The following is a 26978-nucleotide window of genomic DNA, read 5'->3' on the forward strand; positions in this document are numbered from 1 at the left end:
CCATTGTGATTTATGTTTTTGACTTAGAGATTTGAATGTGTTGTTTTTAAACAAGTGTTGCTAGATTTTCATAAATTTGACTTTTTTGATTTCCCAGCCCATGATTATTGATAAATTCAGAAACACAAACCAAATTTCAAAATAATTTGCTAAATCTTCCACAATGTCCTTGAAAATAAAATTTTAAATCTTGGAGGAGCCACATTCAAATTCCTTTCTTGATGAAGTTAGAAAGATGCCCATCCACAGCAGACATTTGGCACTGAGGAATTGTATTAATTAAGTTTTAAAATTTATCTGCAGGAGTAACAAATGAGTGTCTGCATGCATCTGGATAATTTGGCTCTGTCAATATTGATCCCTGCTTTTTGCAGTTGTTAATCCCTCTGGGAATGGATTCTCTCTGTAATATTCCCTGAGCTGATGTTGGTTATTGATTCTGCAGTTTTATTCCTACTACTTTCATTTTTCTAAGAAGGAGAAACTTCCTTAATCCCAGGCAGAGATAGAAATAGAAGTGACAGCTAAAAATAAAAATAAATTTTTAAAAATTGGAATTTCCTGCCCTTCTCTAGCTCTTGGAATGCTGCTGGTGCTGAGGAGGGGGGCTAAGCACGACAGCCTGTGACTCTTTGAAGTGTTTTATCAGTGCTCCTCAAAAATATCAAAGGATAAACTTATTCCATGTAAAAATAATTCTGATTGCAGCCTCTTGGGCTGGATCTGATACAGCTCCCGTGCATCCCTGAGGTGACTTCCTGAATATTCCGTGGAAAATGGCATTTCCAGGGATGACATTTTTTTTGAGGCCGTTTTTAACTTCCATTTTTGAGTTTTGTTTTTATTTTGTTCTGGGGCCATGGGCTCCTCCTTTGCTCCTAGGCTGTATAACAGAGTTGAACCCCAGTTTTAGTAGTTTAAATTCTACATATTTCCATTGAAGAAAGCTTCCTTTTGCAGTGGTTGTGAGTGCCTGGAGTTCCGGAGTTTTGAGACCTCACAAACTGGCAGCTTTTTGTTTGATGAAATGTCCAGCCCTGCTCATGCTCCTCTGACTTACTCACTGTTATCTCCACAGGTGAATTTGCTTCTTCTGGATGTCCTTTGGAATGATTTATTTTGTTTAAAATGGGAGAAGAACAGGATCCTATTTCACCTAACCAGGTTTCTTAATTGTTGAGAAAAAGGAATTTATGCAATTGTATTTTCAGATCCCTCCTCCTGGTCATTTCAAAATGACTTTATAGTTGGTGTAGAAATTTGCAACAATTTCTGTAAAGAAATCCTCTTTTGTGCCTGTCTTAATTACTGGCTTATCTCTTATTTTTATTTTACTGCTCTTTCTATTTCATTCCCAATCCTCCATCCATCAAAAATCTTTCGAAATAGCTGAATAAAAAGTACAAATTTTTCTCCTGTTTAAGGCAAGCCAGGCTGTGATGGCTGTGACATCTCTTACTAAGAGAGAACAAAGAAACCACTCAGCTCCAAATAATCCAAGTCTGCCTTGTCAGAGTTGGGGTATGGGGCCTATTAAAGCTTTATTGCAAAAGCAGTGGTGCTTAAACAAACTTACAGACCTTTCTGGGCCTGGTTCTGCATTGGCAGAAATAAAAAGGAGAAAATATGAAATACAAATCTTTATAAAATGTTTCAGTGCAGCCTCTGAGCTACTGTGGAATAATTCCGCAGCAGTTTGCTGTGATCATTTCCTGCTGAAGGAACCTGGGAGAGGCTGGACTGGCCAATTTTGACAGATCATGGCAAAGGCTTTTCCTTCCCTTTGACAGATGCTCAGGGAAGTGATTCCAAGAGCTCTTGATGATTTTTTTGGGATCCTGAGCCAAGCCTGCACAACACCATCAATGTCTTAGGCTGCACTCAAAGTGCCAGGGAAGGATCCAAAGAGATTTGCAAAGCTGTGGTTTATTCTGCATATCCAGATGGGAATTGGGAATACGGATGTTGGATGGAAAAGGATGGAATATGCTTTTGGGAATATGGATGTGGAAAAGGATGGGACATGCCTTTCTGGCTCCTCAGCCTGAAAGGACAGACCATAAATGATCAGGTTTGCACCAGGGCTTGATTCCTGACATTTCAGTGCAGGTCTGATTTATGGGGTTTGTTATTCCTCTTTAAGGGATGATGTGTCTGCATCCAAACCCAGGAGGTGCTCTGGGAGCTCAAAAGGAGGAAAGGGAAAATGCTTCCTTTTGGGAAGCCCAATTAGGGGGATAAATGGCACAGACGACTTCACTAATTTATGTTCCCTGTGATTTCTGGGATGAAACACAACCCACAGGCTGTTCCTCTGCTCCTCGGGGCTTTGGGTAGTTTACTGTTTGTGGCTGTAAAAACACAACAGGGAATACCTGAACATATGCTGGAGCTAAATGGGAGCTGAGAAACATCAAATGCCTCTTTCTGCAGTGTTGGTGTGCAGAAAAAGGAGCTCTGACTCTCTGATTTCCAAACCCTGTTGGAAAACACTTTTGCAAAATACTTCACCAGAGGTGCTGCCTCTTAAATACCTGAATTATCCTAAAAATTATCCTGAAAATCTCTTCTTGTTCATTAAAACAGCTTCTCCCCTTATGGGTTCATCTGTCAGGGCAGGGCTCTGCTGTCCACAGGGCTCCTTGGTTATTTAACATTTCCTTCAATCTTCAAGGAGGAAAAGAAAAAAAAAGGGGAAATGTTTCCACAGCTCTTGCAGCTGCCATCTAATAAAACATTATCCTGTAAAATATTGAAGTGCCAGCACTCAGGGAGCTCTGGGTAAGGATGGGCTGAGCACCTGAAGTGGTTCCTGTTGGGATGAGCTGATCCAGCCCAAATCCAGCAACCCTGGGATTTGTGGATGAGCTCCTCAGGAATTCTGTGCGTGAATCCTTCTGAACAAATGTTATTTAAAATGTGATCCTAGCAGGGAATCCACACAGTGATGGCTTCTGTGCTGAGCTGTAGTAAAATCCTCAAATGTTATGGTTTAAAGGACAAATTCGTGGGAAATATTGGGTTCCTTTGGGATTTTGGGACAGGGAAGCTTGCCTGAAATGACTGAAATTCTCTTTGCTTATACTAAAAGGTGGACATCACAGAATTAATCTGATTCACAGAGAATTTCCAGAGTGAATTTTTGGTTTATTGTTCAAGACATTTGGGGTAAGTTTTAGATTAATTTTGAAATGATATCTAGATTAAATAGTTTGAAGTTTATCCATTTTCATGCCTTTGCTGTTACATTTCCATTTAAGTGGATTTAATGATAAGAAATCCTTTAAAAATTATCTCAAGGTGTCTTTTAAGGACTCATTAATTAATTTCTTTGGCTTTTGAGACATGTCAGCCTTATTTGTGTGTTTTCCTTGCTGCTGTTATAGTCTAGGAATGCTAAAACCACTAAAACTAAATTACATCTCACTTTGCTCGGTTGACTTTGGCTCAATTGCTTTTATCAGCCAGCAGATGACACTTACAGGTCATTTGTCCTCATTGGGATTCTGAAGTGGCTGAGTCATTTTTATTCATTCTGAAAGTATTTATTTTAATGATATTTTTGCCTGTTTTACTGTGGTTTTCAGTAAAGGGCCAGGTAGGCATTAACACCAACAGACTGTTCCTAGCTAGTGAGCAGTGTAACATTTATGGAACCCTCTGTGCCACCAAAGTTTCTCATTTGGTGGATGCAAAGTTCTTCCGCCAGTAGAATCCATCAAGATCCTGATGGCAAACATCAAGTTTTTAAATCTAGCTCCAATTTAAGGGATAAAATTAACATATTTTGGCAGTGGCTGTGCTCTGAAAATTCCCTGTTTATCTTATTAACGAGATAATGAGTTTTTGTGGGATCCCAGACAGGTCTGGGTGGGAAAGGGACCTTAAAGATTTCATTCCAGGCTGGCAGTTGATGGATCTGGAAGCAAGGAATGCTGGTTCAATCCAATTCCATGGAATCACAGAAGAGTTTGAGCTGGAATTGGCCTCTGGAGAGCCTCTGCTCCAACCCCTCTGCACCCAGAGCATCTTACACAGGAGCACATCCACGTGGGACTGGAATGGCTCCAGAGAGGGAATTTCCAATAAAAAACCACGGAGAGTGAACAGCAAAACCTCATCAGCACCAAACTGCTCCTGTACATGGTGGAATTGTTGCTATTAACAAAGTTCTGTTGGAGAGGCTGGGTAAAAATGGATTTTTATTTATATTTTTTCCAGATATTTGCTTTGGAAACCTTTCCCAGCCTGCAAATGGGAGCACTTCCCAAAGCTCCAGGATTGAGGCAGTCAGTTAAATTTTACTGGGGGACAAAATGGATGAATTTTGACTTTGAAGCTGTGGGAGGAAAAGCAAAAGAACTCTTGTCAGACACCTGTAGTTCAAACCCACTTCACATGGCCTGGCTGTGCCTAAATCATCCTCATTTGCAATTCAGCTCTCAGGGATAAGGAGTTTCCTTCCATTTGGGCTCCACAGGGGGTTCTCAGGAAAGGCTGAAGTCAGCTCAGAGAATCACTCCAGTTAATGCAGAAATGAGGCCGAGGGGTTAATGGAGCTACAGGAGGCAGCTTTGGAGATGGAAAGGCAGGAGACCAAAATCAGATTTAAAGGATATTTATTGGGAGGAATTGGGCCTTTATTAAAGACCTGCATTTCCAGATCACAGACTGATCGTTGCCTTTTAAAGGGACATTGAGCAGTGAAGATTAGAGAGATTTAGGGATTTTTTTGGGTGTGTTTTTTACATGTTAAGAGGATCATGGAATCACAGAATGATTTTGGCCAGGAAGGGACCTTAAAGCTGATCCTATTCCACCCCTGTCATGGGCAGGGACACCTCCCACTGTCCCAGGCTGCTCCAAGCCCTGTCCATACTGGCCTTGGGCAATACCAGGGATCCAGGGGCAGCCACAGCTGCTCTGGGAATTCCAGCCCAGCCCCTGCCCACCCTCCAGGGAGGAATTCCATCCCAATATCCACCCTAAATCCACTCAGAGTTTCAAGCCCTGCATCTGGCCACACTGGGGTCTCTCAGCCAGCTGCTCCAGAGGCAGCTCCAGTGGCACAGCTGAGGAATTTCCCACTGGGAATCTCCAGCAGTTTTCTGGACAAAGGGGTAGCATGGGAGAAATAACAGCAGAAACGTCAGCACAGAATGGCCTGGAAAACAATTCCAAACCTCACTGCAGAGCCAAGCTCAGAGAGGCTGAGGAGCAGCAGCCAGGGAGTGGTTTGGGATAGAAAAGCCCTCTGGGAGTGAGACCAACCATCAGCCCAGCCAAGGCCACCACTGGCCCATGTGCCACGGGGCAGGAGAGCACAGGGGGACACCAGGGTCCCCCGTCCTGCTGCTTCTCCTCCCCACACACCACGCTCAGCTTGGAGTTTCCCCAGGAATGACGTGCCCACGTCCCAGTCCTGGAGGGCAGGAATGGTGCAGGGATTGCCTTCGTCATTTGCAGCCCCATTTTTGGGCTGAAACCCAAAAAACTTTGCTTAAAAACCTGCGAATTCTTTGTATAATAGTTTGGAGCTCTGTCTTGGTGCTGGAGCTCGGCCTCCTGCACTCACGGGAGTCTTTAAGGTACCAGGGCATTGAAAGAGGCTTGGGTTGAAACTTGTCAAGGGGAAATAACAACCTGCAATTGCTCAGCTTCCTGATTAAAAAACCCGCAGCAGTGGCTGGGTGAGAGCAATGTTTTCTCAAGCATTAGCGATACTTTAATTCAACACTGCAACAACAACAAAAAAATGGATTTTATTGCTCTCTATTTTATGGATCATGAATTTAACTGAGCTAAATAGTCAAAGTCCAGGTGAATAATGCTGCTTTAGTGATCTGCTGACCACATTTCCTCCTGCATTTCACTAACTATTTATTTTTTGTTCTGCTTACTCAGCTTTTCACATTTTGAATTCCAAAGAACAGCAAAGAAACCGAGGCTGTGTTTGCCATAAAGATTTTGTGCACCTGCTCTGGTAGGTTTTTTTCTCTTCTGAATGGATTTCAGTCAAACTTTGAAGAATATTTGTCTTTAGGGCCCAGTTTGGTAGATCTGTCAAATGTTTATCATGGTCCCTTCCTTTTCCCTTCCCTTTCTCTTCTCTTTCCCTTTCCTTTCCTCTCAGGATTTTGCCTTTTGGGGGGCACAGAATAGACAGCAAAATGTGTTAATGTAGTGTCGTTGATAAAGTTATACCTCTAAATTAACAAAATTTTTCCACTCCTAAATTTAATAAAAAATAAACCTTAAAAATTTAATGAATACAAAGCCAGTGCATGATTGAGTTTTTGGGATTTGGCTGCTTTTCCATCCCCGCTCTCCCTGCTCTGGAGCTGGGATGTTTTAGTGGGTGATTCATGGCTCCATTACTGCCTTTATTCCTTTAAGAGCACCTGGAGGGACAATGTTTCACCATTACCCTAAAGAGCTGAGCTGCTTTTTTTGCATAGTTCCAAATCTTCCATTTAATTCCACTTTAATTTAAATGTTTCCCATTAACTTTCTGCGTTATTTTTTCAGCTTAAAATAAGTTTCTTTGTTTTTTACCCTCTAAACTTCACCAAGGGAATGTGAAATTGGGTCAAGCTCCAGTTTTGTTTTGTTCTGCTGCAACGTTTTATTCCCAATTTGAAATTATTTTGTTTATAGGAGTGGTAAATTCAACTTGATGTTTCAGCTGGAAAAGGTGGCACATTCCCAGTGTGCAAAATGTCCTGCTCCCACTTTTCCTGAGCAGTTCCCCAAAGGTGGAAATGGCCTTTATGGGGGTGGTGAAAATAATTGAGGCAACTTTTGTGTTGGACTAAAGGATTTTAGTTTGGAGGGATCAGCTCCTTGAACAACATTTGGGGTAAATATCCCAAAAAGCCTCAAATTCTGCTCTTTTGCTGAGTCCTACCAGGAGATGTTGTGGTTTTCTGGGAAGGGAAGTGTGGTGGGATGAGGTTGGTGGTTGTGTGTGCAGCTCACTGCTCAATTATTCCACATCTCCCAAAATATTTTGGGAATATCAAACCTTGGAGTTTGGAGGGGAAGACAACTGGATTAACTGATCCTAGCTGTATTATGTGCTTGGATCCACTAAAATAAAAACCATTAATCCCCAAACTTTGGGAAATGCATCTGTTATGGCTAAAATTTTAAATGAATTAATGTTCAGTGATGTGTGAGGTCAGTTCCAATAAGAGCTCTTAAAAAAGAGGGGGAAAGCCATGAACAATCTTCATAAGTTTCTAATTAACATGCAGGATCTGAAACAAATTTAATCTTTTAAAGCCAAATTTTAATGAAGGAGCAAGAGAAGAATGTCCCACAAAATAGTTAATTATTTAAATTTAAAATTTTTGATTTTGAGTGTTGGAAAAATTTCTGCACATTTATGTGCTCAAACTGTTTCTGTATTTTCACCTTAAATTTGGGCTGTTCTGGGAGGAAAAGAAGGGGGAAAGGTGTGAGAACCCTGAAGGGAGTGGTTTTGGATGCAGCAGAACATCCTTTGAGGCCCTCAGGACACCTCCAGAGGGGTTTTGCAGAGCAAACAAACCCCGTGGGATCTTTGTCTGTTGCAGTAAGGTAGAAAAATCATAAAAAAGGCTTCATAAAATCAAGGCTGCTCTCCTGGAATCAGCGGCTGGCCTTGTCAAAGCCATCATTTTTCAAGTTCCCACGTGAAAGCAATCCTGGTGTGAGCAGTTCATTAACATAACAATCTATTCCAGGGTTAAAACAACCTGCACCTGTATAAACTGTTTTTACACCCTTAGAAAAATGAAAACTATCTCTCACAAACAACTTTTCAGCACGTGCACACCGGGGTTGGAGTGACCAATAAATACAGAATAACAACTTGGTACTGACCAATAAGTGATTGGCAAGAAAGCTGCTGAGCAATGGGAGTCACACACAGGTCTGTAAAACTGGATAAAAACGTGAATAAAGAATGGCCTTTTCCCACCATGAAGAAAATGGAGTCTGTGGGATTTATTCCCATACTCATCCATGGAATATTTGGCGTTTTCCAGGAGTTTGCCTCCCATTCTGGATGTTCCTGTATCAGTCACAGCCAGGATTGCTCCGGGCCAGGGGATGAGGCTTGAGCTGCAAGGAGCACACAGAGAAAATGTGTGGAAAATCACAGTGCCAGGGGTTTGTTCCTTGCTGCATTGAGATAAAGAGGAGCAGCAGCACTGACCAGACAGCCCTCGGGATATTTTGGGGTTTTTTTTCTTGAAATCTCCTTGCTTTACCACCATTATTATTTTTTTTTTCAAGAAGGACTAAAAATATTTTAAATTAAGAAACGCGAAAATCATTATAGGAGAGACAAGAGGTAAAATGAGTCGATAAAATTTTAAAACAAGGGAATATTTATAAGGATTTTGCTTATAATATCGTTGCATTATTTGATGCACTGACTGGAGTAATTAGCACAAGCTGCAAGTAAATTGGTGTAAAATAATAATGCTAAAAGATGGTTTTAATTTCTTTCATCTTCTATTAAAATGATTTTTCCAGGATATTCTCTGATTTGCCATTGAATCTTCCAGATTTATTTTACTTAAAATGAATGGCATAATTAAAAAAAATTAAATAATTAATTCCTATTTTGTGGGACACTCTTTCCTCTTGCTCTTTCATAAAATATTAGCTTGAAAAGCTTAAATTTGTTAAATATCCTGCATGTTAATTAGGAAATGATGAATATTTTCCAGGCACAAGCATAAATTTTAAAAGTGGTGCTGAAGTCCTACCCACAGATAATAAATCCCAGTTTTATCACCAATAATTGTGTTATTAAAATTGATACTTTCAATCACTAATAAAGCAAGAAATTTGGCACTGAGGCTGAAATAGGAACAACACTTCCTTCTTCTTTTTCAGCTTCATTGGAGTTTAATGAAATATTTGCATGGTGAGCTTTAGGTGAAATAATCCCATAAATCAGGTGGAGATTAGGAGAATAGAATTTTAAGGCTAAATAGGAATTTATTCCCTCCCTGGAAAATGGGATTTGGGGTGTCCAGAGGTGTTTGGGAGTGTCTGTGCCCTGCTGAGGGTAAGGACAGGCAGGTGCCAGCTGGATCGTGGTTTCCATGAGAAAATGGGGCTTTTTGGAGTTTTTCACAGAAATGTTTGAAGAATGACTCCAGAGGAGGCACCAGGATGGACAGAGGGATGGAGCAGCTCTGCTGGGAGGAAAGGCTGGAAAATTGGGATTGCCCAGCCTGGAGAGGAGAAGCTTTGGGGTGAGCTCATGGTGGCCTGGAGGAGCTGCAGGAAACATGGAGAGAGACTTTGGAGAAGGGATGGATGGACAGGACACAGGGAATGGCTTCAAATGGACAGAGAGCAGGGTTAGATGGGATTTGGGAAGGAATTGTTCCAGGGAGGGTGGGGAGGGACTGGAATGGGATTCCCAGAGCAGCTGTGGCTGCCCCTGGATCCCTGGCAGTGCCCAAGGCCAGGCTGGACACTGGGGTTGGAGCAGCCTTGGACAGTGGGAGGTGTCCCTGCCAGGGCAGGGGTGGAACGGGATGGGATTTCAGGTCCCTTCCATCCCAAACCATTCCATGATTCTCTGATAAGAAGATTCCCACTTGCCAGGCTCCAGTTTCACCAGTGCTTCACAATGTTCTATCCCATTTTGGAGTTAAATGGGGAGGTTGAAATGCAGTAAACATTCATGGAGCTCCTAAATTCCCCATTCCTTTGTTTCCTATTCCTTTGTTTCCAGGCTTTTACGAATTGTCACGTTGGTCATTACAGCACTGCAGAGTTTCCAAATGCCCTATTTTTTTTTTGTCCTTTAGCACTCCAGCACAGCCCTCATCCCTTCTCCTTTGGGATGTTATAACATGAGAAAATTGTCTGAAAGATTGCTGTGTTTTAAGGCACTTTCTGAAGCGCCTCGAGTTTAAAAAAACATCATTTTGTGGGAATGACAGCTTGATGCTCTATGAATATCCCTGCTCCCATCCCCACCGTGGCAGCCTCGAGCAGTTTATTTACCACATGCTCCCAAGGATTTTGGATTTTGTAGCCTGCAAGGTCAGGCACTCTGGTGGAAGCCAAACTGGGATGCAGCACCCTCATTTTTCCTTGAAATTTGGGAGAGAAAATTGTTTTTTGTTTTTTTGTTTTTTGTTTTTTTTTTTTTTTTGGGGGGGGGGTTTTTTGGTTTTTTTTTTTTTTTTGGATTCACAGAAATCTTTAGGTTGGAAAGGATCTCTGGGATTCCTGAAGTGCCACATCCAGAGGGCTTTCAAATCTCTGCAGGGATGGGGACTCCACCCTTGCCCTGGGAAGCTGTGCCAGGGTTGGACAATCCTTTCTGTGGAGAAATTTTCCATCATTTCCAACCTAAACCTTCCCAGGCAGGGGGACCAAGATCCAGGTTGGAACCTCTCAATGAACTTGAGGTCATTTCCTCTTGTCCTATTGCTGATTCCTAGGGAAAAACTGACCCCAACCTCCCTTCAGGTGATTGTAGAGAGAAATAAATTCCCTTCTTGGCTTCCTTTTCTCCTGAGATGCAGAGTTTGTGCTTCCTTCAGGTCTTTTCCAGGATTCCTTCAGGCTTTTCCGGTTCCTTCAAGTTTTTCCAGATTCCCTTAGCCTTTTCCAGGTTTCTTCATGTTTTTCCAGGTTCCTTCAGGCTTTTCCAGATTCCTTTAAGCTTTTCCATGTTCCTTCAAGTTTTTCTGGGTTCCTTCAGGTTTTTCCTTCAGGTTTTTCCAGGTTCCTTTAGGTTTTTTCAGATTCCCTTAGGCTTTTCCAGGCTGGGATGCAAAGGCAGAAGTCTCTGGGAATGAATTATTCAGCACAAATCATGCTCGAGGTCCATGGCTGCAGAGCTGCTGGCTTGACCCAACAGTTCCAGCAGGTCTTACAAATTATGTGAAAAATCAAATAGAAAAGCGTGATAGCTGGGGTTAACCAAAAGGTTGAAATTTCCCTTAAAAAATAAATAGGGAAATAGATTCAGAAGAATGGGTTTGGCTGTGTCCACCCCTCAGAGGGAGGTGCCTGATCCTACCTGATGTGGAATCGGGGAAAATAAATGGATCTCATTTGCTGCTTCTGAAAACAAAGCTGTGATTTATTCTAGTAAAGCTACTTAGAAATATTAAACAAAACAAAACATCAAACTTCATTATTGTATAGGAAAAAATGGCATTGGGAAAGAATTAATGGCTGAGAATTAAAGGTCTCAAGGGTTGATCCAACTTGCCTCCATGAGGGACATTCCCAGGGTGGCTGGCAGAGCCCTGAGGATCTCAAATGGGGCTTGAAGGATTTATATTCTGCAAGACTCATTATTTAATGTTTAATATGTCTTGAAATTGTCTTGTTTGTCATTTTAGATGGCACTTTGTTTTATTTCTCATTTTTTACCCTTTAGGTTGTGTATTGGGAGCTAAACTCTGCTCAGATCTCAGCAGAACAGCTTGAGATGGCTGGGTTGGTGTCATTAAAATCTGTGCTAAATTAACCTCATTAGCAGCTCTCTTACACTCTTCTCATATTTCTCCTTCCTATTAATATGAGGTTGAATTTCCAGCAGATTACTTTGGATTATCATGGGTAGAATACTTTTAAAAACTGCTTTGTTCTCTGTAAGTTCTTTTTCCCCACATTTTTTTCTGGTTATTTAACCACCAGTTTTTTTTTCTCCATTTTTTTCCTGATTATTCAACCACCCTAAAAATGAGATTTGAACACGAAAGAAATAGAACTATGAATAAAGCAAGATTTTTGTTCATGTTTTGTTCATATCCTGTTGGATTAATTCCTCCTTTGTTAGAACTTGTGTTTCTAAAACATTGTAGGCTCGCAGGTGACTTTTATAATTTGCTTAAAATGATACATTTACATTTTTAAAACAAATTTAGTTCCCAGCACAAATGAAAAGCCAATTTTGTCCAGAGTTTCTTGCACATGCAGCATCTAAAATAGTTGCATGAGGCTGGAGCAAAGTTTAAATGCTTTTTTTTCCCCCTTTGCTTCTTCACAGTTATATTTTTGAGCTCTCTGCTCTCTGTCTCTCTCTCCTGGAAATTTTTTGGGAAATGGAGGAGGGTAAAAAGTGATGAATCCCAGGTCGGGAGGGCACTGAGTTAAATACAGGCAGCGAGTTCTTCCTGAAATATTCTCCTGTTTTCCAGACAGATTGGTTATGGGGTGAGGTCAGGTATTTGAGCAAGAAATAGGGATGCTTGAGAATTCCCAGATGCTTCACTCGAGCAGGAATTATCACTTTTATTGCATTTCCATGGCTTCCTTCCCTGGAAGATGTGGAGCAAAGATTTGAATCTGCGCCCCACAGCCTGCAGGAATTATTTATCCTCTGGAATTTGGTCTGAATTCTGCAGCCATTCCCGTGGTTTTGCCTTAGAGAATCTTTAATTATCCTGAATTAATATCACCCCATTCAGGCACTAATGGCGTTAAGCAGCAGATGAAGTACAACCATTAATGGTAAACAAGCAAGAGGGGAAAAAAGGGATTTATTCAATGCCCAGCATCCCAGTTTATCCATTCCTGGGTAATTCCCTGCTTCCACAGCCAGCAGAAAGGAAGGAATCATTTGACTTATTAATATAATGAAGATCAATGCAATCTGTGAGCACAAGGTTGAGGGAACAACATAATTACCCTGCATTTGTTGATGCAAAGAGCAGAATGGTTTCAATTAGTGCCTTAAATTGGGAAGGAGCTGGAAAGAAATGGGGAGCTTTCTTGGAGCTGGAATTTGTTCTGTGGGATTCTTTTGTGGGATTCTTTTCCTCCTTTAATGAGTAACGATGATGTGTCTGGGGTTGTTTTGAGTTTAATCAGGAAAATAGAGAAAAAATAAATATAGAGTGGGAACATTTGGTTCCCCCCAAACACATAAACTTCCTTTTTTTTCCCCCCCTGGATCTCTTCAGGAGAAGGTTCTGGGCTTTTGAAGGGGGAATAAAACCAGCAGTGGCCTAGTCTTGAGCTGGAGATGCCAAAAAGCAATGCTTTGCCAGCAGAAACCTCATTAATTTCTTCTTTTTTCTGGACAAAGTGTCCTGTCCTTGCTGATTATCCAGGGAATGGCTGAGCCAGATGGGGCCCTGGATCTGCCACATTGCCAAATTCCCTCTTCTTTTATTGTGGAGTGCTCAGCTCCTGAAGGGGAGAACCTGGAGCAGAAAGCCAGGAAAGAAACTTCCATTACTTCCTGTGGGTCTTTATTTGCCTTTCAATCATTCTGTTGATGAAAATGAGCTCCCAGCTCTGCTCCCCAGCACTAACTGGTATTTTTGGGATTTTTCATTAGGTTTGACATCCACACTTGCCCATTTTTGCCAGGATGTTTTCCTATTTAAAGATACTCTCCAGAGGATGGTGGATCCCTACCTGAGTCCTTTAGGATATCTAAAAAATTTCGAATTTTTGCCTTTTGGGAAGGCTGCCTCAGCCTCTGTATTGTTTATCATGGAGGTGCTTTTTTTCCTTTCATGGTTTATTTCCTTTCCCTGTTTTCCTTGCAGGAACCAGGAACTTCCAGGTGAGAGCAGCTGAAGTGAAAGAGCAGCTCTGGCTCATTGAGCTGATCAGGACAGGGTAGGAGACAGCATCTTCCCAAGTGGGGTTATTCACCAGCTCCATCCCAGGATTTCTTAATAAATATGAAGATTTAGCAAGGCCTTGGCAATGAAAAACAGGATTGAAGCTCATCCAGGCTTTTGCATCCCAATATTCCCGAAACTGTGAGTATTGTTTATATTTCTAAATGTTTCTGTCTCCCTGGTTTTCCTCCCCAGAAGAAGGGAGTGCTATGGGGTGTTTCAGAACAATTCTCTGATGTGTTTTGAGCTGTTCAAGTTTGATTTTCCTCCGGGGTCTGGCAGTGTGGGGATGAACACTGAGCACTGACCTCACTGCTCCCCCCCACTGCAATCTCTGCCTTCACCAAGAGCCACCAAATTAATGCTGCTGGTTTTTATAACCCTGCCTTTGTCTAAATGTTGTTAATTAGCCTGATTATCTTGTCATGTGCTGCTTAATTGTTGGTAACTGAAAGGCCGTTTTAGCCTGTCTCAGGCTTTCCTAACTCATCCTCAGTGGCTGTGGAGAAGTTTAGAATTATTTTGGGTCAATCTGAACATTTTTTTGGTCAGAGTTTCGTGTTAGAGTGGTTCCTGAAGGAAATTCTGAGGAAGACGGAGAGGAACTGGAGAGACAGGACAAGGAGGAAAGGCTTCAAAGTGGCAGAAAGGAAATTTAGGATAATATGGGAGAAATTCCTCCCTGTGAGGGTGGGGAGGGGCTGGGATGGAATTCCCACAGCAGCTGTGGCTGCCCCTGGATCCCTGGCAGTTTCCAAGGCCAGTTTGGACATTGGGGCTGGGAGCAACCTGAGACGAAGGTGTCACTGCCCATGGCAGGGCTGGAATAAAATTATTTTTAAGGTCCCTTTCAACCTAAATTATTCTGCCACAATCCTTTTAACATGCAAAAAACCCACCCAAAAAATCCCCAAATCCCTCTAGTCTGTATTGCTGAATGTCCATTTAGAAAGCACTCTGTGATCTGGAAATGCAGGTCTTTAATAAAGGCCCTCAATCCAAGAGTAATTTATAACAAACTTTCTTCTGGCAGAACATTCCTACAACACACACAGCAATAATTTTCCTTAATCCCATATTGGAAGGGCTTCCTGCCTTTGGGATTTCTCCTGTGGGACAACACTCTTCCTCTTGAAAAAGCTGATTTTGTTGTATTTTTTTTCCGTAGCCTGATCAAAACAACTTTTCGATGTTTTCTTGCTGCATTAACAGGCTGAAATTGCTACTAAAAGTATCAGCCAATTAGCAACTCTTTAATCTCCTGCATTGTTTGTCACCACGGTGTGACAAAGTGACAGCCTGCCACGCTAATTAGCTGCCTTCTGCGAGGGGAAAATTGCTCTTGTTTGACAAATAATTCAAGTTAGAGAAGGACGAGGAAGTCTGAAAACAAAGTTATTCATGCAAAGACACATCAGAGAGCACCCAGGGCTCAGGTAATTGGTGAGGGCAGGGAGGACCTCTCACCTTTCTGTAATAAATCAGAAAATTATTGAGTGGAAGGGATGAGGTGATTTTTAACAGCTCGAAGTGAGTGCAGGGTTCAAAGTGTTGCTTCAGGAACTCCACCCCATGCTGGGGAAAGTTGGGTTTCTAGAGGTTGTTGGTGTTTATTCAGCTTGAAAAGCATCTAAGCTGCTCCTGACCTCCCCTGTGAGCCTTTTAAAGGTGACTTTTCACCTCAAAATTCAGTGTTCCCATGGAAAACCCCGGGCCTGGAAAGAGGAAAGACTCAGGAGCATCAGGAAGACAGAAGGGAGCTCCAGAGCTTCCCCCCAAAAGTGCTTTTTAAAGCTTCAGATGAGCCTAAATCAGTTTGTGTCCATGAGAAAAGTGCTTTGGATCCAGTCACAGCCTGAACGAGGAGTCCTTGGAGCATTTGTTTTGGTGAAATGAGAAATTCAAGGAGCCGAGCAAAAATATTCAACAGGAATCAGAAAGCAAATAATGATTTTTGTTGTCTGTATAGCAATCAAATTGCTTTTGTCTTTTTTTTTTTTTTTTGAGACAAAATGCAGCCAATTCAATGAAGTTTGGTGTTTCCAGCTTTTTTCAAAACTTGAACTCCCTGCAAGAAAAAAAAAATTAGAAATGAATTGAGAAGAAAATAACCCCAAAACATCTGCAAAGCTGATTCAGTGATTTTCAAAGTTTAGGAGCAGGAATTTGAACAAAAAAAAAGTGGCAAATAAAACAATTCTGATTTTGGATACTTGGTAAAAGAGGAGGAGTTTGTGCACTGAGCTCCTGTGGGAGGGCAGGTGAAGTGCTGCATTCTCAGCTGAGCACTCCAGTCTGGAAAAATTTGGGAAAAGCAGGAGGGCATTCCCAGCAGAGCAACAAAAATGATGAAAGGACTAGAGAGATTGATGGCTTGATGGGTGAAGAATTATGAAGGGAGCTTAAATCTGAATTTCTCGCTCATGTAAATGATGGATCCCAAACATTCCAGGAGCTCTCCTGAGTCAGTGATGGATTGGGAGGAATGAAGGAAGAGGATGAAAAGAGTGATGATCTGCTGGGGAAGCAGGAGCAGTGATTTTGGGTGAGATCAGCAGGATGGGAGCAGCAGCTCCTCTCTGGCAGCTGATGCTCACAAAAAACCAAGGCAAAGAAATCGCCATTGGATAATTATGGATTTATCTGTCTGAGGAGAGGAGTTTATAGCTTTGAGTCTAGGGATGGGAAGGTGGAAAGTAATTAGGACAAAAGTCACTTTTGTAAAAGGTTTGCTAATTTGTATGGCTGCAGAATCCTTGCTTAATTCACCAGATCTATCTGGGAATTTTGGTACCCAGCTCTGATAGATTTGGGACAGCAGCTGCTGGAAATTTGCTGTAAAACATTCCAGTACACACAGTACAACCACAGCCTGTTTGGGATTTGCACCAAAATGGATTTTGGGTGCCAAAATTTCAGTTTCTCTGCAGGCTGTCTCTGAATTGTGACATTTGGATCCTTAGAAGTCCACAACAAAACTCCCAGGGACACCACTGAGGGCTGTATTCCCTGAAAAATAAAATGGAAACTTGCCCAAGTGGAAAGTGAGCAGAAACCCAAGAAGGAGTGTGGGAAATGGATTTGTAGAGAATTTTTCAGCTGAGAAACATTTATAAAGTATTATAACCAAGAAAGAAGTTAACTTCAAATGAAATAGCATGAAGTTTTAAATCTCTTGTGTCTCACTATTCATCGAGACAGATAATAAAATAAAATCTTTTAAAACACCTCTCAGTTACCCTGTCTCTATAAAAATGAAAAAACCAACACAGGAGCTCCAGGATTTTTCCCTGCCAGCTGTGAGGATTTGACTGAAGGTGTTGGGCACAAGTGTCCTTGGGCTCAGAGACAAAAACCTCTGATGTATTTATGACTTTTTAATTATTTAATGAGTTCTGATGCAGTCATCACCCTCTTTTCTGATGAGCCCTGTAGGGTCAAGGCCTCCTCGTCCTGCTGGAGAAATACCTGGAGATGCTGGAATTTCATCCAGTGCCAAACCCAAATCCTGTAAATTGGATTAATTACTGGAAGAATCCACAACCATCTCCAGTTTTAGCTGGAGCCACACTCAAACTAAATTGTTTTCTTTCCTATTTCCCTTTCCCTGCGGGCAATCTGGGAGTGCATGATGTGAAATATCAGCAGGAACTGCTCCTCAGAGTTATTCAGGATTCTTTTCCAGCTTCTGCTCCCAATTTTCAGTCAATCACAGACCATAATAGGCTATTTGTCACCACAGATATCTGTATACATAAAAGATAAGTAGGTGCTGAATATCTGCTTTTACCAATGTTCCAAGCACTGCCAGTGATATATTATTTTCTTTTATCTCCTCTGTGTATCTCTGTAGCAGGGGAGTGTCACTGGGTGTATCCCAGTGAAACGGGATGGATTTTAATCAACTGCTGGGAAAATGAGATATTACAGGAGGATGAGAATGGCTGCTTGATAAAAACACCTCTTTAAAAGTAAAATTCTGCAGCGTTCTGGGGTTTGGCACCGGTGTCAAGGGCTGAATAAAAATGACATTAAAAAAATAATCGAGCTTGAGGTATTTTTCTCAGGGTAGAAAAAGCAGGAGCCATTCCAGCCAAAAAGAGGCTTCTTGGGACATCCAAGGTGAAAATAGAAATGAATTCTCTAAAAGTGCTGTAAGTTAAAAAGGTGCAAAATGACTGTGAGAAAAACTTGTGTGCTGATGCTTAAGAAAATGATGTTTTACCAAAAAAAAAAACTTCTTTGTAAAAGCTCTGTTTGAGAGAAATATTTTTGCTTCCATTTGCCTTAAGGAATGTGCTCTGGAGCTGGAAGGCTTCCAGTGAAGCCTTCCTTTCTAGAAAAAATTACCCACAAATCTAAATAACGATGATTTGTTATTAGCATTTGGGGTTCAAAAGAAATGGATGAATTCAGGGATGGAGCAGTTTCCAACGTCTCTTTCCTGAATCCATGAAAATCTCTTTCCTTTAGGCTTTTGGAGAAATCACTGGTGAAACGAGGCTGTTGCTACCAAAGGTAAAAAGCAGATTTTCTTCTGTGTTTTTTGAGCATTCATGAAGAGCAATGAGTGTACTCCAGGCTTAATTTGTGTTCTGAATTCACCCCAACACAAAGACAACTTCCCCAGCTCCAGAGAAAACAAATGTTTGTTCCTTCAGCTGGATCCCAGCTGGAGCTGTGCCCTTTATTTCCCATTTGGGTGAGAAGAAGAGGTCCCTGTTTGACGAAGGAGCAGGGGAGAGGCTCAGGGAGGGCTCTCCCGCTGGAATTTGGCTCTGGACATTTCTCTGGAATTCTCCAGCAGAGCTGTCAACTCCATTTCCCCCCCCTGGTGCAGTGAGAAGGACAAAAGCTCTGGGATATAATGTTGGATTTTGTTTACCTTTGTGAGAGGCTCCAGGTGGTTCTGTTTGCTCCTGATAAGTCTGGGGAGTTTGAGTTGGGTGAGCCCAAAATCCTGGCTTTGGAACCACAGGGATGGGCTGTTTCTCCTAAGAATAATGCATATTTTGCAGACAGGGATGCTGAAAATGCTGTTTTGGAGGTGAGGATTGCAGCCTCTGAAGCCCAGGTTAAATTCAAGGAAATTAATTTCTGGTTTGGGCCTAGTTTAAAATTCAGCATTTGGTCAGCACAACTTGTTAAATTATGAAGATTTTTTCATACCCAGATGTTTTTAACAATATCCCTGAGCTATTTTGCTCTTCTTTCCAACTGTCCAATACTTCCAGGTGCCTGCTGGCTGTAGGAGGAAACTTTTCCTTTTTAATTAAATCACTGAGATGGTAACTGAGGGCTACGAGCTCAGAAAGGATTTGTTTTCCTGGCAGTCGAGATCATGGAAGCCTGACAAAAGCTTAAGCAGGTTTTTAGGGATGCCAGCCTTATTTTGCTCATTCCCAGGAAGCTGAGTGAGTTGTTTTTGGGAGGTGGATGCTGTGTTTTTTTGGGTCTTTCCTCCATCCCGTGCATGTTGAGAACACAAGATTGTTACTGGAAAATTGATGGGCAAATCCATGGGTGGGTTGGGCAGATGTGGTGCTGAACTCAGTTAGTGGGGCCTGAGGGTTCATAACTTAGCTCCAGAAAAAACAATTTATTGATAAAGAGTAGGGAATGCATTGTGAGGGGAAGCTGATGCCTAAAGAGGCCGCCTGGAACAGAGTTAAAGAATAAAGCAGGGATTTATTCAAAGGCCTTTACAGGACACACCTTGGGCAGCACAAAGAGCCTGGTTGAAGCTCGGTCCAAGCTGGACCCTGGGTCACAAGTTCTCACCCTTTTATAAGTTTTGGTCCGTTTCCCTGTTGGGTTCACTGCCCAATCCCAGCCCCAGGTTCTGCAGTCCCACCCTCCCAGGTTGCTCTCCTCCATCCCCTGCTGTTTGCACTTTGGGGTGTCCTTGGTTCTGGGCTGGAAAAGGATTGTTCTGTGCCTGAGCTGAGAGGAGAGCTGCTGGCACTGCGTGTGGAGTTCACAGTTATACATGTACTGTTACAATGCAGCACAGAACCTGGAAAATACAAAATCCAAACTAAGGCTTCATCACAGCGATGTACTCGACACCCCACCTTGAAGGCCTCACCCCCAGCAGCTCCTTGCCCTGGTCCCCCTCAGAAAACACCACTTTGAGCAAAACTGGAGCCCAGGCTGTGATTGCAGCCAGAAAAGTCCTGCCAGGTCGGTGGGAGCCCAAACTCTTCAGCACTGAGGATATGAAACAGCAGAGCCCTCATTTCACCCTTGACAGAGTTCATCATTCCAGTGCAGCATTCCCTCAGCAGGACACAACAGCAGCCAAAAGGAAAATAATTGTTTCTCCTTGTACAGGAACGCTCTGAGAAAAGGCCCCTGGGACTACTCTGAGCAAGTCCAATTTTCCCAGCCATATCTAGGAAGAGTTTTACCATCTGCTTTTAGCACATCATTTATCCAACGTTTAGGCAGAGACGCAGGAATAAAAACCTGCTGCCCCCTCCTGGGGAAAGGTGCCTCTTAAAGAGGATTGGTGACCCCACTGGTCCCATTTGGTCTGGAGTTATTGCTTGGATATTGGAAATTCTCCGTGCAGGAAACAAAGCAGGACGGCAACAAGAGCAGAAGTTGTTTTTCCTTCAGTTCTCGCTTTTCCCCTTTATTTAAAAGATTTATTATTTAATAGAAAGTTTAAATGACATATGCAAGTAAGTTAAATTGAATCTGGGTTTTGTGACTTGTAGCAATATAATAATTTTGATTGTACTTTACATGTTTAAAGGTACTTTAGAAATAATAATTGACTTTATTTTGATATGTACAAACCCTTTAACAGACAGCAAAATCCAAGCTTCTGGGCAAGAGACAGAAGTGTCACATTTAAATTGATTGGGAACAAAGATGAAGAGAAAAATTGTCAGGAAAGTGAGAGAAGGCAGAGAAGGGACTTAGGCAGCACGTGATGGGTGGAAAGGGTTTTGTCAGGGCTGAGCTCTCAAACATTCCCACATCCCATCCATGTTTTAGGAGTGCACAGAAAGATTTGCCCACAAAGGTAAAGATTTGCCCAAAAAGCTGCAGGGCCAGGAGCACACAAATTTTCACTCGGGTATTTTCGTGGGGTTTTGTGGCTCAGGATGAGGAAAGCGAGGCCTGAGAGGCAGTGGCAAAGTCATGGGCGCTGCTGAAGCTGGGGGGAATTCAGGCAAAGGGGAATTTGGGATTTTGGCAGTGACAGCCACGAAGTTACAGCAGCTCTGAAAAACCTGGTGAGAAGAATAGTGTCAGGAATGAGGGATCTGTGAGAGGAATGAGGGATCTGTGAGAGGAATGAGGGATTTGTGTTAGGAATGAGGGATCTGTGTCAGGAATCAGAGATCTCTGTCAGGAATTAGGAATCTCTGTCAGGAATTAGTGGATGTGCTGGCACTGCTGAGGCTCCCCCAGCCCTGGGGCACTTCTGGGTCCCTCACAAGGACATGGAGGGGCTGGAGCGTGTCCAGGGAAGGGATTGGGGTTGGGAAAGGGGCTGGAGAATCCTGAGGGAGCTGGGAAGGGGCTCAGCCTGGAGAAAAGGGGGATCAGGGGGGACCTTGTGGCTCTGCACAGCTCCTGACAGGAGGGGACAGCCGGGGGGATTTGGGATCTTATCCCAGGGAACAGGGACAGGAGGAGAGGGAACGGCCTCAGGCTGGAAAATAAGGAAAAATTCTTGTGGAAAGGGGTGTCCAGGCCTGACAGGAGTGGAGTCCCCATCCCTGGAAGGACTGAACAGCCTGTGCATGTGGCACTTGGGGACGTGGGTCAGAGGTGGCCTTGGCAGTGCTGGTTAATGGTTGGATTTGATGATCTTAGAGGGCTTTTCCAACCTAAATAAGTCCATAATTCCATGGTGCTGAGAGTTTGTGAGAAACCCTCCACTAAACACTCCTTGATCCTCCCTGGCTCATCCTGAGATATTTCTCTATTCCAGCTGTCAAATTCCAATCAACCTTTCCCAGCCCATATTTTTTAACAGCTAAGTTGGAAAGAGGAATTTTTTTTCAGTATAAAGATCATAAATCAAAATTGTATTTTAACAGCTTTGTCATTCCTTTGCTGAGCTTTTCCTTAGCAAACTCCCTCTAGGTAGAGGAAGGAAAGAAGCAGGGTGGTGTAATTCCAGCACAATTTGATCCTTGAATTAGGAAGGGTTTTTCCCATTCCTGTCACCTCTGGCACTCGAGGCAAAGGGGATATGGAGAAGAAGAACGTGGTGGTCATGAGAGGTAAGATGAAATACCACTTAAAATAATTCCAGGTGATGAGGTTGGCATTTCCAGAATTCCCTTGCCTCTTTCCTCCCCTTCCCATAACCAACACAAGCCTGAGTTCAGCATATTAAAAAGTGTCCACTCAGATAATTACCCTTAATTATTAATTCTTTCCCCTGATCAGCTTGGGTGGCAATGGTGCAGAAAAAGCCAAGCTTTGGGTATTTGCAATCTGCTGTGTTTGGCACCTTCTGTGTTTACCCAAGACTGAAAAAAAAAATGACAAAACAGCTGTTTTTTAAAAAATTGTTTATTTTCTTCCAACTTTTCCAGTCACTTCTTTTAAGCACGCTCAGGCTTGAGATGCCCTGGAGTTGCCAGGCTCTCAACAGCCCACATGGGCTGATGCAGCTGAATTTTACTGAATTTTTATTTTCATTTGAAGATTTACCAGCCCAACAACTTAGGAACTTTCAGAAAGAAACTGCAGATTAGTTTTAAACAAATGAGTCTTTGCTGCCTGGTGTACAACAGCTCAGCAGCAGCGAATTTGCATTGAGATTATCATTAAGGTAATTTAAATGCTTGGGAGCAGATCTTTCCCTCAGATACAGGTGGGACTTGGTGCCTTCTCTGCCAAAAATCTGCTATTTTATTTTATTTTATTTTATTTTATTTTATTTTATTTTATTTTATTTTATTTTATTTTATTTTATTTTATTTTATTTTATAAATATATATATAGTATATTATAACTAATATATAATATATGATATACAATATATAAGATATAATGTATAATATATAATATTAGATGATCTATTATTTACAAAATCTAATTATTTATTTTTAATATTTATTTGATGATTTATTTTATTAGTTTTGGGATTTTTATCTTTGGAGCTGCTCCTTGGCTTTGACACCAGAACCAGCTCAGGGTTGGCTGTTTGGGGCTTTTATTCCTTGCAAATCCCTGCAGGACCTGGAATGTGTTGTGGGAATTGTTGCTCTTAGGTGGAGTAGGAATTGAAGGAAAGGTTTAGGAGGCTCCAGGCTCAGGGAGGAATAAAATATGAACAAGAAGAGCTGAGAATTTTCTCTGCGTGGCTGCAAATTTGAGCCTGTCAGTGCTGAGCAGCCTGGTAATTTTTGTGTGTTATCAAAGATGCTCATCCCAGCTTTTTGAAGTCACTTAAACTGATAAACTCTGCTTCTTACTCAGAGCACAGAACTGCCAACATCAATTTTGGACACCAGGGGAAGGAGGCAGTCGGAATTTCGCTGGGGAAAAAATATTCTCTGCTGAAGATATCTCACATGCCAAGTTCTGGCTTAAAGCAAAGGCTCAGGCCACTGGTGACCCTGTGGAAAATGTCCCTTAAAATGCTCCTTAAAGCGCCAGTGTTTACAGAGGGACTTTGAGAAGGGCTCAGAAGAAGCCCTGGGAGTTTGACCACTGAAGGATTTAGGTCAGAGCCCATCTGGAGCCCAGTGGTTCCTGCCTGGATGGAAAAAGTCACTGCAGTGGGGCTGGTTCTATAAGATCTTTAAAAATATTGCAAGTATTTCACAAAAAGCAAGCTCTAATTGAGAGGGCTTTAAAAATCAAAAAAACTGTGGTTAGTAAACGATTACAAGAAAAATCAAGAGGTTTAAAATTATTCAAAGCAATTTTGCTTGAGAGACATTTCTGTATGAATTGATGATATAAAATAAATTAAGTGAAATCCATGGCAGATAAATTGGGCTAACTTAGGGCACAGCATTTTTTTGATTCTTTAAGTACAATAAAAGCATCAGAAATCTAAATGAGATTATAATTTTCCTGGATCATTCTTGATCTTTGGATAATCTAACTGGGCCCATCTCCTTCCAAAGGGAGCAGCACACCCGGGGCACCAAGGAATTTCTGCTTTTCATGGCTTTTCCAGGTTGTTTTGCTGTCTGAATAATTCAGTTTGGTGATGTAAACACAAGTTATTCTTGTGTTTCCTGGCAGCTGGAATTTACACTGATCCCAGAGAGTCCCAGTGTGGAACAAGAACTGAAATATCCCTGATGGGAAGATGCTCAGGAAAGGAAAACTTCTGTTAACACAATTTTGCACTTGTCTCACGGAGGCAGCAAAATCCTGTACTGAAGGGACCTCCAAATCCACGGCAAAAATAAGGAATTTAAGCTTAGTCTCCACATTTTGGAGGTGTTTATTTTCCCCCAAAGCCATGTTAAAAGCAGGAGACTGATAACACAATGTTCCAGGCAGAATTGCCACAGAACATTTGGAATGCTAATTACTGCAAAACTTATTTACATCCAGGTTTAACTTCCAAGCTTGGTCCTTAACTCTGGAAAAGTAACTGGGTTTGCTGCATGGACACATCTGAGTGCATCAGGAATTTCAGCAGGTTTTTCTGGATTTTATGAATCAGGATTTCCCCAGATGAAGGAATTTTGCCTGGGAGTTATGGAAACCAGGCATCTGAAACTGCTCCTTAATTCTCTGTATCCCACGAACTCCAGTGTTGATCAGCTTAATTAGAGGAAAATAAGGATCAATCAATCAATCAATCAATCCAAAGTTTTTATATAATGAAATTTGTCAGTATTAATAATTTTCCCAACAGTTCTAAAAGAGATTTGGCCCAAGCAGAACCCCAAAATGTTGTTTCACATTTTTAAATGGCACCAAATGAGTTTGTCAGTGTCCCAAACCCAGGAGAGGGTGCTTTACATCCCACAGATCTGTGGGCAAACACAAATCAGGAATATCATTGGGGTCAAATAAATAAATCAAACTAGAGCTGGAATGAGTCTCCACAGGAGCTGTGAGGGGAGGTGCATGTCAGGGAAGAGAAGGAAGCAAACACCATTTTCCAGCTTCAAAGACACTGGAACTAATGTTGCAGGGACATTAATTACATGGAAAAAAAATTTAGAAGGCTCAAAATGCATTTGACAGAATCCTTTTAAACTAATATAGAGTTAGAGTCTGCTAATGGCTTCTGGCTCCAAGAAGTTTCCACGATTTTCTCTTTATTTAAGTCTTAAACTCCCCAAATTAAATGCAATTGGAAAATCAGTTATCGTGCTTTGCTTTATGCTCTTGCTAACTCAGCATCGTTCCATGATCTTGTTTTCCAGCCTCCAAGTTTTCCCTCTCTGTCACTGCCACAAAGTTTTGTTAGGGCAGAGCTGGGAGAATGATCCCTGTATTAAAGTGGGGTTTTAATTTCAGAATAATCTCTCTTTAAATGGCTGGGGCTGTTTTATCCTCAGCTCTGAATCCATATCAGGATATGAATCAACAGAGATCCTGATAAACACTTATAGATAGGCGGATATACTGGAAAAAACTGCTTATTTCTGCTGGAAAAATAAAATAAAAATTTGTTTTATTTTATTTATTCCAGGTGGAATTCCCAAGGACGGAAGACCCCCAGGCCACATGGCTGCGACAAAAAGGAATTTGGGACACAAATATTTATTTTCAGTTCTTATCTTCCCTCTGCAAGTGACCACGTTTGTTGGGAATTTTTGCCCTCATTTTGTAGTCTGAGAAGAGTAATTTTTGCTGAGGTCCAGCCAGAAAAGGTCACACTCAACCTGATCCCCTGAAGAAAAGCCACATTTCATTGGGATTCTGTCTTGCTGGGAGAGGACTCGGTTGGGATTCTCTCCTCCTGGGAGCTGTCCCTCAGCAGGGGAGGGCAGATCTCTCTGCCTTTGCTGCAGCACCAGGGAAGTGCCTCTGGAGACTCAGAGCTGGCACCAAACAGGGCAGAGGAGCATGGCAGGGCTCGGGGGGAATTCCTGGGAAAGCCCTGCCTGGAGGACAGGTCTGAGGGATGCTGGAGGAAGCAGGGATGTGCTCTGTGTAATTAAAGCAGTTTTTTCTCTCCAGCTCATGGGATGAGGTATAATATTCCCATAAATGCTGTGGGGGAAAGCAGATCTGCCTTGGGGGTGGTTTTTGAGCTGATCTTTGGTGATTTGGGGTTTTTTTTCTCCTTTTCCAGAAAAAGCTGTGCAGCCTGGAATTGTTGGGAATTTTATCTGGAGGCTTTGCTGGGTGAAGGGCTCTGTGTGCTGCTCATTGGGAATTGTCCTCATTGATGCCCCACATCCTCTCACACCTCTTGGGGCTGCCCCTGGATCTCTGGAAGTGTCCAAGGCCAGGTTGGACAGGACTTGGAGCACTCTGGGGTAGTGGAAGGTGTCCCCATAGCTGGGGGTGCCACTGGATCATCCCTAAAGTCCCTCCCAACCCAAACCAGTCTGGAATTCCATGATCATGTGTGGCAAGTGCCATGGGGAGCTGCCACCAGCTGTCCCCAGCAGGGAAAAGCCACAGGAACACTAAAATGCTGCTGGTTTTTGTGGGCATTTCATCTGGAAACAGAACTGGGAAAGAAAGGAGCTGCTGGAATGAAGTGAAATGATGGGTTTGGGATGAGAAGAGGGGTTAAGAAGGAGTTGCAGCTCTTCCTAATGAGGAAAAAAAGCAATTCCTTAGGCCTGACTTTGCAATGATGAAATGGGAAGTTCTGGGTTGGAATCATTCCTGTAGCCAAGGGCCATCTGCTGCTGCTGGACCAGAACAGCCTCGGGAATCTCCAGAGGAATTCACGGGAAGGCTGAGAAGGGTTGTGCACTCTTAGAGGCCGTGGAGCATCTTGGAATTACTGCAATGAGCTGCAACACCTCCAGCCATAAACCCATTTTTATTTGCAGGGAATATAGAAATGCTCTAACTCAGAAAAAGTAGAGGCAAAAAAAACCCCCACAACAAACCAAGCTAAAGTGAAACTAAATTTTATATTTGTGGGAGCAACAGCGTGGAATGTGCAGGCCTGCCTCAGAAAACATCAGGGATACAGCCTAAAAAAAGGGCTTTGCAGAGCAGCCTCTGGAAAACATGGATTAAAATGAGAGTATCACCATTCCCAAATATTCTTTTTTACATCAGGCTCGAGAGTATTTAAGGCTGTTTCTTGTGTATTCACTCTAATGGGGCTGCTAAGGAGGATGAGGCAGAATAATTAGAGATAAGGCACTTTTCAATTAGCTGCTACCTGCTGCTGCCCAACAGTGGGCATCAATTCCTGGCAGATAATTTTATCCTCATGTTCCTTGAGAA

At 42.3% G+C, this 26978-nt stretch overlaps 1 long non-coding RNA gene across 1 annotated transcript; it reads left to right on the forward strand.

The window, feature by feature from the left end:
- The first annotated feature begins 3900 nt into the window (after positions 1-3900).
- On the forward strand, positions 3901-25678 carry LOC135278406 (uncharacterized). Its single transcript, XR_010345919.1, has 5 exons — positions 3901-4139; positions 5905-5983; positions 13533-13751; positions 18084-18128; positions 25252-25678. It is a non-coding gene; the product is annotated as an uncharacterized LOC135278406 (long non-coding RNA).
- The last annotated feature ends 1300 nt before the right edge of the window (positions 25679-26978 follow it).

This window comes from Passer domesticus, chromosome 11, assembly GCF_036417665.1.
Source record: "Passer domesticus isolate bPasDom1 chromosome 11, bPasDom1.hap1, whole genome shotgun sequence".
NCBI classification, from domain to species: Eukaryota; Metazoa; Chordata; class Aves; order Passeriformes; family Passeridae; genus Passer; species Passer domesticus.